Genomic DNA, 10,932 nt, shown 5'->3' with positions numbered 1-10,932 from the left:
AATTCCTATTACTACATTATTCATATATTTCACCTTTTGTGCGCAACTATTTATACAAACAACTTCGAGCTTCCCCATTGTTTCTCGTCCTCACGGGATGTTTCTAATTAGCGCAGAAAACGCAGGACCGGTTGTCTCGTCACAGTCGAATCCGATCCCACCCACAAGAAGTAGCCAAGAGCGGTTTCAGTTTGTGTACCGATTCGTCCGTAGCCGGGATGAGATATGAGACATTTAATTTATTGCCATTCAATCTGATCGGCTCATCTGAATCTCGTTTGCTTTTGCTCGGGTCGAACCGGTCGTCGTCGCTACATGGTCTGTTGGTTCGAGCGGTGCATTGCATTGGTTTGGTAGGCAGATAGAGTATGTAATTCTCATTCACCAGATTAAGCTGAAGGTGGTGGCCCTCGTTTGACTTCAACAACCACGACGACGACGACGACGACGACGACGAAGACGACGATGGTTGCGGCAACGGTGGCTACGAGGATACCGACTGCATATTCGCAATTTAGCACTTCATCATCCCAGCACCTTAATGCGTTCCTGCCATGATCGGTTCGCTTAGTTGGGCTGGTTTCGGATCCTGTGACTGTGACATCATCTCTGCTGGAGACAAGTTTCTCACACTGCATCTTGTTGCCGATATCTGTGGGGACTGTTTTATACCACGGAGTGGATTGCCCGGGGTTGTTGGATTTTCGAACGGATCAAGTTCCTGACGGTTTTATTGCTCTGCTCGGCTCCTCTGACAACTACTCGTTATACACTGGCTGAGGATAGCTCGTTAAAAAGATTTTCGATGCGATCTGACTTTCTGGGATGGTTTTCTGCACACCCGAAAGGGACATCCTAGCGCAGGAAGGAGGGCGAAAATAGTTTATTACCAGCGACATTTACACCAATCGCAATTGGTAGGTATATAGGGGAGGGAAAATCAACTGAGATGTTCGAGTTCGAGTGCGTGGGTGGTGGTTGTTGGGGATAATTTATGTCACTTGCCACTCGGAAACACCTTTATTTTTGAGAAGTGGACCGACCAGAGGAATGCGCAAGTCCACCGAGGGCAATAAAACTGAAAAATGTCTACAAGGATGTAGGCATACAAGCAATTTTATAATTTATACCCAATAAAACTGTCAGTGACAAGTGTGGTATGGTGCATGTTTGATACTTCGTCGGAGAGAAGATAAAAAGTACTGAAGATGTCGCGTGCAAATTACAATGAGTTTAGGGCATACGTTGAAGATACACTTAATTGTGTTTATGGTGAAATCGCCAGAACTCGATACCAGACAACGATATTTTGTGAAAATCAGTAACCCAACATTCACTAATTGAACGAAAGACTTACGAACTCAGCCACGCGAAGGTATCAAAAGTTATTAGTCGAAATTCTAAAACTTTTTCTATTTACAGGGTAGCCGTCCACGCGAAAATTACGGTGTGAAAAATTAATCCGATCTGGATTTTTGCATCAGACAGTAAATGAGTGATAACTGTTCATGTTTTGTAATACTTTCTCTGCAAATTTTGAACAATTTTATACATAGTTTGAACATAAAATAATTGACTAATGACATCTCGTCTCTTAAATGTAATAACACAAATGCTCAGAATATAGTGATGCTAGGAGATGCATGATTTCCAGTTGTTCATGTTCAATATTGCATCCTTAACCCTCCACGCCTGTGGCCCACTGAACGAGCAGCCGCTGATGCTCTAAGACGATTTCACTAGCTTTTCAGAGCAGCGTGCACTCAGTGCACTAGCGCGACTGCCGGAAGATTAAGCGTCGATCAGAATACCGCTGTAGTATTCCGAGAAGTGTAAAAGGTTCTTCGAAACTACCAGACAATTTTTTTTCTCAAAAAATAGCCCGAAAAGTCGAACATAATCGCAAACATTTCTGCATGGAATACAATAGAATATCTATACAAATAATGAAACAGGCCTTTTACGCGTGGTTATATCTTTCCATATAGCCAAAGTGAAACGAGCAGATCGGTGTAGAATTTGCCGTTTCAAAAATGTAGCGTTAGCAGTGTTTGCGCCTTAGCTAAAGGCAATATTAAAAGTGCTCGAATCATTTATCTAGTTCATGGGTGGTGGGTATTGAGGAGGAAAGTGGGTGAAACAGAGGTGAACAGGAAACCTAGTACAGAAGATAAATAATAACGGGAAAACTGTAATAGGGAAAATAAAAATCAAGAGAGAACCGGAAACTCTGAAATTGAAAACCGGAAACCCTTGAGTGATAGAAGAAAGAAGAATTAGTTAAAAGGATAAGTTTCTTGGTCGGTCAGGAGAATCAACTCGATCTTTCCCTTTTGGACCGCCGAGTAGAAAAGTTAGATGAACAGTTGTAAAAAGCAGTGAGGAAAATCATAGTATAATTGAAGTACGTGTGCAGTTAAAAAGTGAAAAAGGAATATAATGTTTTAAAATTGGTTTGATTTCAGATTAAAAATATAATTAAAATGCTTTACAAAAAATCGTGAGTCATGCAGTGAAATGTATTTTAAAAAAAGTAAATATATTTAAAACTAATAAAACCTACGGATTAATTTAAATAAAATTATTCTAGAGAGCAGTAAGGTTAAAAAAGTGAGTCGTTAGAAAAAATAGACTGTGAAAGGAGTTGTGATAATAACAGGTAAATGTGTAGCAATGAAATCGTGTGTCAGGTTCTTATGCAGTTTGTATTTTATTCAGCCACATTCCGGTGGCGAAGCCATCTTGGGGTTTTACCGCTGCGGGATCGAAACCCGGAAAATCGAGCGAGTGCGATTTTGATCATTTTCCGTCCGTGCAGGATCAAATCGCCAGTGGTATCCGGCTTAGGTTGCCCTGGGTGTACCTATCGCCTCGTGGTTGCGTACCACTATAGGTATATTCGGAGAGCGTTGGTCATCGGTTAAAGTTACTCGGCCCACGGGCATCACACGCTACACGTGATAGCCAGATTCGTGGCATGGTCCTCTAGGGGAAAGACTACCAACGCCAGAGTAATCAGCCCGGCTCACGTCCCGAAATCGGAGGCCCTCCGTATGATACCACCCCGTTAGCTCAGCTCGGCAAGGAAATCACGCCGATAGGCATCGAGCGTTCGATCACAACCCAGAATACCCCACCGTAAGTGAATTTCCACCATCATCGCAACTCACTACCGTTTGCTACCTGTGGGCGAACATTGTCGACGCATCGTTAGCAGCAACTGTCGGTCTCGCAGAGATCGGCTTTCTCGTCGGCCAGCATCGTGGTAGCTAAACCACCCAGAAGGGGGTGGTCGGCAGGTACCGAATCGTCGTCTTCAAATCCTGTAAGTACGCGAACCTTTGACATACACCATAACACCAGCTACGAGTAGGGAAATCTTGTTTGTTAACAAGTAGGGGAAGAGAAAAGGATTTAGGGAAGTAGACTCACGTAGAACAAACACAAAAGGGGAGTGACGTCACGAGCAGGGACTGGGTAACAGTTAGCTCTTGCAGGAGGCAGAGCAGGGGATTGTAAATAACCTTTTGAAAAAAAAAACAAACGAAGTCTCGCCAATTTTTAAATTTATTAAAACGTACTTTTCATTTTCATTAGTATTTAATTCTTTTTTTTATTTACCTTCAATAAACTAGTATTTTCCTCTAAGTAATTTCTTTTAATTAAAATCAATTGGATGAACAACTAGAAAGATAGAATCAGTAAGTGATTGGGAGCATTTGGGAAGTTATTGGGATTGGACTTGGGAACATTGTTTGTGTCGTTGGGAAGGAAGTTGAGGTGGTTTTTTCGTTGGTGGGTCAAGACATCGCTAGCTGGGCATTTTTGACCGGAGTTCTTGGCAGACGACTCCGTCGTCTGGCGCGAAGCCGAGAATTTAAGGACCCCTAACCTGAGCCCCCTTACAAAAGAACAACTCCTCTCGAGTACGAATCACTGCGTAGAATGACCCGTAAGGTAAACTATGTGCCAGTTTAATATCACTGGTAACAAGGATATCCTCACCTCATGCAATCATCTATGACTATCGCCGGGCATGAATTGTAGTGAGATCTACAAAGATCCAAAGACCAGTAACCTGCTGTCAATATACACGTATGTAAATGTAGCGCTGCTTGTTCCTCTAGAACCGAAATCGGAGTAGACGCAAATGCTTCAGTCATCGTCATGAGCACCATTATTTTTAGATAACTGTGTTTCAACTAGACGCAAGGCCATGCTTATCTTCGTCTGTGTCAGGAAGGTGTAGTGAAAGCGGTTGCTAAGCATTGCGTTTATCCATCCGATATACATGTAGATATTCAATGGCACAATAGGCTGAAAAATACACTATCAAAAGAATCCTCAACATCTAGGAATACACGTAAGCTAGATTGTTTGAGTGAAAGGATTTGCTGCTATCATGATCGATTGATCGATTACTTTTCCGATATCATGATCGATTGTCCGTTCTGAAAGCTTTAGCAGGAATAAGCTTGTTCGTAGTTTGAGCACTATACTGGTAAAAAAGCAAATTATTTAAAAATTCAATCTGCCCACTCCTCTATCGATTCCTAGTCCCACCAGCAGTGTCTTCTCCAAATTTGAGCCAAATCGGACGAGTCTAACTATCGGACCAGCGTGTTCGAAGTTTGTATGCGATGGGATTTTCAACAATTAGCATGGAGAGAGCTCAGTAAGTTTCACTAACTTGGTAGCGGGATTTAGCTAGCGCGGGACGACGTGTTAAGCATAGTGCACATTTAATCCGACAAATGTCTCGAGAGCGAGTGAAGCTAATCGCTTTTCATTATATTGTATAATTTGTGTGTGTTCACGGCATGTACAATAAATAACAAAATATTTCAGACACTGTGTGATTCAGTTAAATATAAGTAGCATTACTGAAAATTTACCGAAGTTGAATGTTCATTTTTGGCAAACAAAGAAATTCCGGATTAATACAACAATCGGTAAATCTATCATAAATTCTCGGCAGCCGGCTGCCAAGAGCAATAAACACATGATAACACTTCTGAGAGTTGCACAGATCATATCATTTATCAGCTTGAAGATTTGTGTGACACTTTAGCCCATCCCACTAACAAAAACTCCTTCCCGTGGTTAACATGGAGATGCAGAGGTATACACGGTTTTCTCAAGAAAATTTGTTACACCAATATTCCTTGCCTTCCACGATTACTGATAGGGCGTGTTTCAGTAAATTTTTGTTATGAATATTTTGGTCTTAAATAGCGTTTAGCGTTTTATTGCAAATAGTATGAATTATAAAAATATGTCAAAAGTTTTTGTTGGGAAAACGTTTTTATTGAAAGCTTCTCCATAAACCAAATACTCTGAAAAAACTTCTTTTACGTCTCTAAAACGATAGTTGTTAGATTGTTAACATTTATGATGGGTTAACGTGAATAACTTACAAAAAGGGCATAATTACGCGAATTAGTTGTTTTTGTTGGAACAAATTTCCTGATATCTCTAAAACTATTGCATTTTGGTAGATTTATGTTATATGCATTTTGATTTAAAATGACACTTAGAATTAGATTCTGTAAAAAAATTATATTATAAAATTATTATTAGCATGACATTTAAAAACATGTATAAATTTGTTAGAATTTTTTTTTTAAACGGTAATTTCTCCATCCTTAAAATACATTCAAAATGTTTCTTTTTGCTTTAGGTTTTTATTAGCAAAATATAAAAAAAGTTTTTTTTCAATTCGAGTTTTTAAAATATTTTTTTGTTTTTGTGGAAAATAACACATTTTTTTCAGTGTATATTTTTTGTATTCATTACCTGTAACCCGTTTGTTTTGCTGTATAAAATACAGAAATGGAACAAAAATTTTTTTGAAAATAATGCGCGTAGAAACGTCTACGCCCTTTTGAAAAATTGCTCTTGAGTCAAAATAATCTTACTACCCATGATCGCATAGTTGTCCCGTTTTCTATGGAATTTCCTATCTTTATGGGACTGATATGCGATCATGGGCAGCTTATTGATCGTGGAAAATGCTCAGTCTTCCATGCCGGTGAAACGTGAAAAGTTTCATCGGAATATAAGATGGTGGGTAACGATTTTAACGATTTTCGGACGGATGTTCATGGAATTCCTCAAAAATGATGCTAATATTGAGCATTATTGCATTGTTAATAGTGTAGTGAAGTTTCAATGCTACATTAGTGCAAATGTATAGCCAATATTGTGCAGTGGCTTAATGTTTATGGTTACTTGGGTGTCGCTCATTTCATGTAAATTCCAGTCACAAATCTTTATATTCATTCAATCAGTTGACGCTAGGTATTTGAAGGTAATGGAGGGAGCATCTATTCAAGAGACTGTATATTAGGATGCCAATAGTTTATATGGAAGGCAAATATTAATCGAATTGTACGCATAGACACACTTCGAAATCAAAATAGAAATTTAGAATGTATTTAGCGTTGCGTGTAAAACGTCAAAGCCCTGCAAAAAAACTAGCTCCATGTACAACAAAGTGAATCGGCGTAAGGCGTTTGTTAAACAGATTTGTCTCCGAGTAGGTCCAAAGTTGATGCAAAAATCTACATTAAATACTATTTTTTGAAATTCCTTGCATATTTGATGTACATTTCTAAAGTGATCTGCCACTAGTATCAGACACTGACTTCCCATTTAAATCATATACATCGAACCCTGATCTTCTTTTGGATAATAGACAATCCGCTAAATATTCTAAAGATTTTGAAAGAACTCACGCACTCATTGTGACAGTTTTCTCGAAAGTTTACCCACATAAGCTCAAAATTGTGTTGTTCTGACTAAAGAAGTCAGAAATCACGCAACTGTTGACAAGCCATTTATGAAGGACTACCGTGTCTAAATGCCCGCTCACAACGTTGAGATCGACGGTGCATTAACTGATTCGAGAATACTGAAACACGGAGTTGGCTATTTCAAGGACTCCTTGCTCTAACGAACAAAGATGAAACGATTTGAATGGCAATCGCACTGAACAGGACAAAATGGTGCATCCTTTCAAACTCGTGTCAAGTAACCTTTGACAGGAGATTCCACATAACCATACCACATGTACAGTGTCCGAGGCATCTGAAGCATTCATTTAAAAAGCGCTCTGTGTACTCTTTTGCAGAAATATTGAAAATAACTGCGCCATTCACCACGACAAGTCATTATGCTCCCTTGGCTGAGGAGTGTGATTCTGATGATCTCCGTGTGAGGACATCTTTCACTGCTCCCAAAAATTATAGGTCGATGATATTCCTTACCAAAGCTTAAATTTTTCTTTAGAGAGACCACCAAATATACCAGCTCGGGCAAGCTCTGATACAAAGCCGAAGTAAACAGTTCTTGATCTTAGAAATTTGAGATGAGTGAAGGAATTTTCGGCGCTTCCAGGAACACCAAAAATATCATGTGACATTTCAACCAGAGATTCAACTTAGTGCCGGTGGTATTTCGAATCTATTTCCGGCATCGAGTAGGCTTCAATTCTCACGGTACGCCGTAGGGTTGTTTTCTCGATTACAATTGATCTAGTTTACCTCCACGATCTTTGCTACAGCTTTAAGGAGAAGGGTTGCTTCATTATCCGTGACCACAAATCTATCCCATTGTATTTCTATGAAACTAAGTGAACAAGTGATTAATTTTACAATATTTCCGCTATTTTCTAATTTGAAGTCTTTGCAGTTGAAACTCGTTCATTGTTTATTCTTTTTCACTCCTTTTTTATTAATGACTAAGAGAGTTTTTCCTTTTTTGTTGTAAAGACATTTAATTAGCAAGAGACTGGAAAATGTGAAATATTTATTAATATCAAAAGTTACTCGGAGCAGGAATCCATTTTCGACCCACCCTAATGGACATCTCATCAAGCAAAGCAATACTAGACCTTGAGAAAGTATATTCAGATAGATCAGGAGAAGCATAGCCAGAATTAGTGGTCATCCAGATGAACCCAGGCTGGTTATAATCGCCAAACAGTAAATGAACAGCGTTTGGTTCCAGGGAGTTGGTGATATCAAGCGCTGTGTCGACATGTACTTGAATAACATGAGCGTCATCAGCAGAACTCAGAGGAAGATACACAACATCTACACATATAGTAGTATGTTAAACGCAAATATTTACCTACAGTTGCTTAATACCCTTGTTGTTAATTGTGTTTCATTGTAACGATAACCGGTTGGATACCGCGATAAGAACACCGCCACCACGCGTTTTCCAGTACTTAATCGGTCACGATCATTACAGTAGGCGGTGTAACTTGATCGAAACAGATCAATCAAGTTGGTTTGATCGTTCAACCATGTTTCTGTTGACTCTATCACTTCATTGTCAACATCCATGGTAGCAACAAATTGCTCATAGATTTGCAACTCAGAAAAAACATTTTTCTTTTTACTCGAGTAAACTGAAATTGAACTACCATGATCTTCGGGTTTACTGTTTAAATAAACGTTGGTGGAATCAAGCATATTGTGTCTCTCGGTTGTCTGCAGATCACTTTGAGGAGTCTGGAGATCACTTATTTTGCGTAACTTCGGCGGAACATATACCCTAGCTTTACATGACAAGGCAGAAAATGTGCCAACTCCTTTAGTCTCGTGCAGTAATCTGTGTAATATAAGTACAGATATTCAAAAATCGATTTTTTTTGCAAATTTTACATACTTTGCTTGAAACAAATTAGAGATAATGATTTCAAGTGAAATTATTAATTAAACGTAATATGTTTTCATCCCTTAATGTACAAATAACCTTATTTTTTAATATCCTATAAATTTTAAGTATAACTGCGCCAAGGTAGTCCAATAGGACTACCACGCTAAATTCAAAATTTTCAAGCTTTTCGGTATACAAAAATAGAAGATCATTACATCAATTTCTATTGCTGACTGTCTCTACTGATTAAATAGTGTGACTGTTACGAATGAAGAACCATCGTTATCGTGATTATGGTGGATCAATTACTAAAGTCAACGACAAAATGAGTGAATTTTATCCACTTTATCTACCATATTTCCAATGCGAGTCAGCTGTGTGGTCTGAGAACACACACAAAAACACTAAACACCATATTAATATACCAACTCGGGCGTTGACTGCATCTGCAGCAGAAGTCAGGCCGGAAATGTGAAACTTTAAAAGGCGGAAGTGTAAGAAGAATGCAAATTTAACCTACTACTATATAGGGAAATATTTTCCTCGGTGAATGGTTTGAGGTACACTGTTTTTGTAAATGTCATCTAGAAGCGTACAATGTATGTGTGCCTAGCCGGTATGTGTGTCTGTGTGCACTCTGTTTGCATTGTAAGAACGGTTACCCGAGAAGATTTTATTACTATTGAACGTAGTACCTAGTCTCCTTTCTGGTCGGAGCACTACCGCACACCGGAGCTCTTCCATAATGGCTACTAGTTTATGCTGGTTTGCACAAAGAGACTGCACAATGTTTGTTCTTGGCAAGAAAATTAAGCACGAGAGAGTAACTCTTTGCCTTTAGCCATGTTGCAGTCCTTTCGTTTCCCATCTAAGTTAAACTGAAGCCAAGCCAAACCAAACTAAAGCTGTACGATAATGAATATTAAACCCCTAGTTTCAAGTTCCATATCAAATTGTTTTATTTGACTCGAAAATTACAAAACATTTCTAGTCCGTACAGGAAGTGAAATACCATTCGCTTTTGTTTGTTTTTCAAGGCACTGATGCCTGCTGTTTCAGACACGGACCAAAGTCGAGCACGTCCTGGGAAGAGGTACCGAAAGTGTTGCCTATCCAAGCCAGTAATACACAACCGGTTGAAAATATTTACATAAATGCTACATAATGCAGCAATAGAGCAAAGCTAGACTCAATCCTCAGAGGTCTTAGCCCTGTAATTTCAATCTTTTTGCCGGTTAGACCTTTATGAATTTTTCCGAACTTCTCTTACCACCATTGCACACTTGGGATCGGACCGGAACGGCCAGCTCGGACAATTTATCCTAATTAAAAGAGGGTGGTGGTCGGTTTCATCTGTTCAATGAATATGCTTTCGCCATCCCTGCGCTACTCTATAGACTATGAACTTACCTGGAAAGGATAAAAGAGAACGATGGTTGGCGAATCTCTGCCGGTTCGTTTGGACAATGACTGTTACGTGCTGAGATTCCAATGAATTGAATGCTTTCAGGTTACAGTATATTTTTGTGTAATCACTAGATGAGATTTGTAAATAAAGTTAGTTACTTACTACCTTAAATCAAGTAGACATCTTTCGAAAAGGATTTTTATCTCACCTGTTTTTTTTTCTCGAAACAACACGCATTTTGTAAAGCTGGAGATTTTCATTGGCACCCTATTTGCCCTGTCATTAAATATTTATTTCATTTCCATCACATCGAACATCGCATTCTCTTCCTTCTCCCAGGCAGAACCGATGCCAAAATCAAACCGACAGACGAATCTTTCCCGAAACGCAACAAGCCAGTCATTTGTCATTGGACACATCGTAAAATCTTGAGCCGCTCAACTGTCGTCCAACGTTGCGGATGACATCCCACTGCTGCTGCTGCAGTCAGGTTCTCGCTAAAAGGATAATTCTGCATGGCTTACTGCGCAAGATGCCACGAGCAACCATTGCCGTACTTTATGATGCATGAGTGGCTGCCTGGTCGCGACTTCAGGCACTGCTGCACTGGACGAGCGTAATCATGACAGGCACACACCGCTTGCTGCGCATCCATTTTTGGTTGGCGCTGACACACCGGTCAGTGCAGTGCAGTGTAGGGGCATACGATTCGAGCGAGCGGGACATTGGGGGCATGGTATGGCCCGCCAGTCAGTGCCTACTTATAGCCGCGGTGCTGGAACAATTTTTGGAAGACAACTGCCGGCACAGAAGCTCAAATTCCGCTTCAGTCGTTTAACTGTCAGCCGTCTTAAACA

At 39.7% G+C, this 10,932-nt stretch overlaps 1 long non-coding RNA gene across 1 annotated transcript; it reads right to left on the bottom strand.

Annotated features, from left to right (window-relative positions):
* Positions 1-9,779: 9,779 nt before the first annotated feature.
* LOC131689489 (uncharacterized) lies at positions 9,780-10,564 on the bottom strand. The gene is made up of 3 exons (XR_009305404.1): positions 10,284-10,564; positions 10,078-10,202; positions 9,780-9,989 (listed from the first exon to the last, which is right to left on the bottom strand). It is a non-coding gene; the product is annotated as an uncharacterized LOC131689489 (long non-coding RNA).
* Between the last annotated feature and the right edge of the window lie 368 nt (positions 10,565-10,932).

Source organism: Topomyia yanbarensis, chromosome 3 (genome assembly GCF_030247195.1).
Source record: "Topomyia yanbarensis strain Yona2022 chromosome 3, ASM3024719v1, whole genome shotgun sequence".
NCBI classification, from domain to species: domain Eukaryota; kingdom Metazoa; phylum Arthropoda; class Insecta; order Diptera; family Culicidae; genus Topomyia; species Topomyia yanbarensis.
Note: the sequence above shows the minus strand (reverse complement) of the source record. Positions and strands in the feature narration are given on the sequence as shown.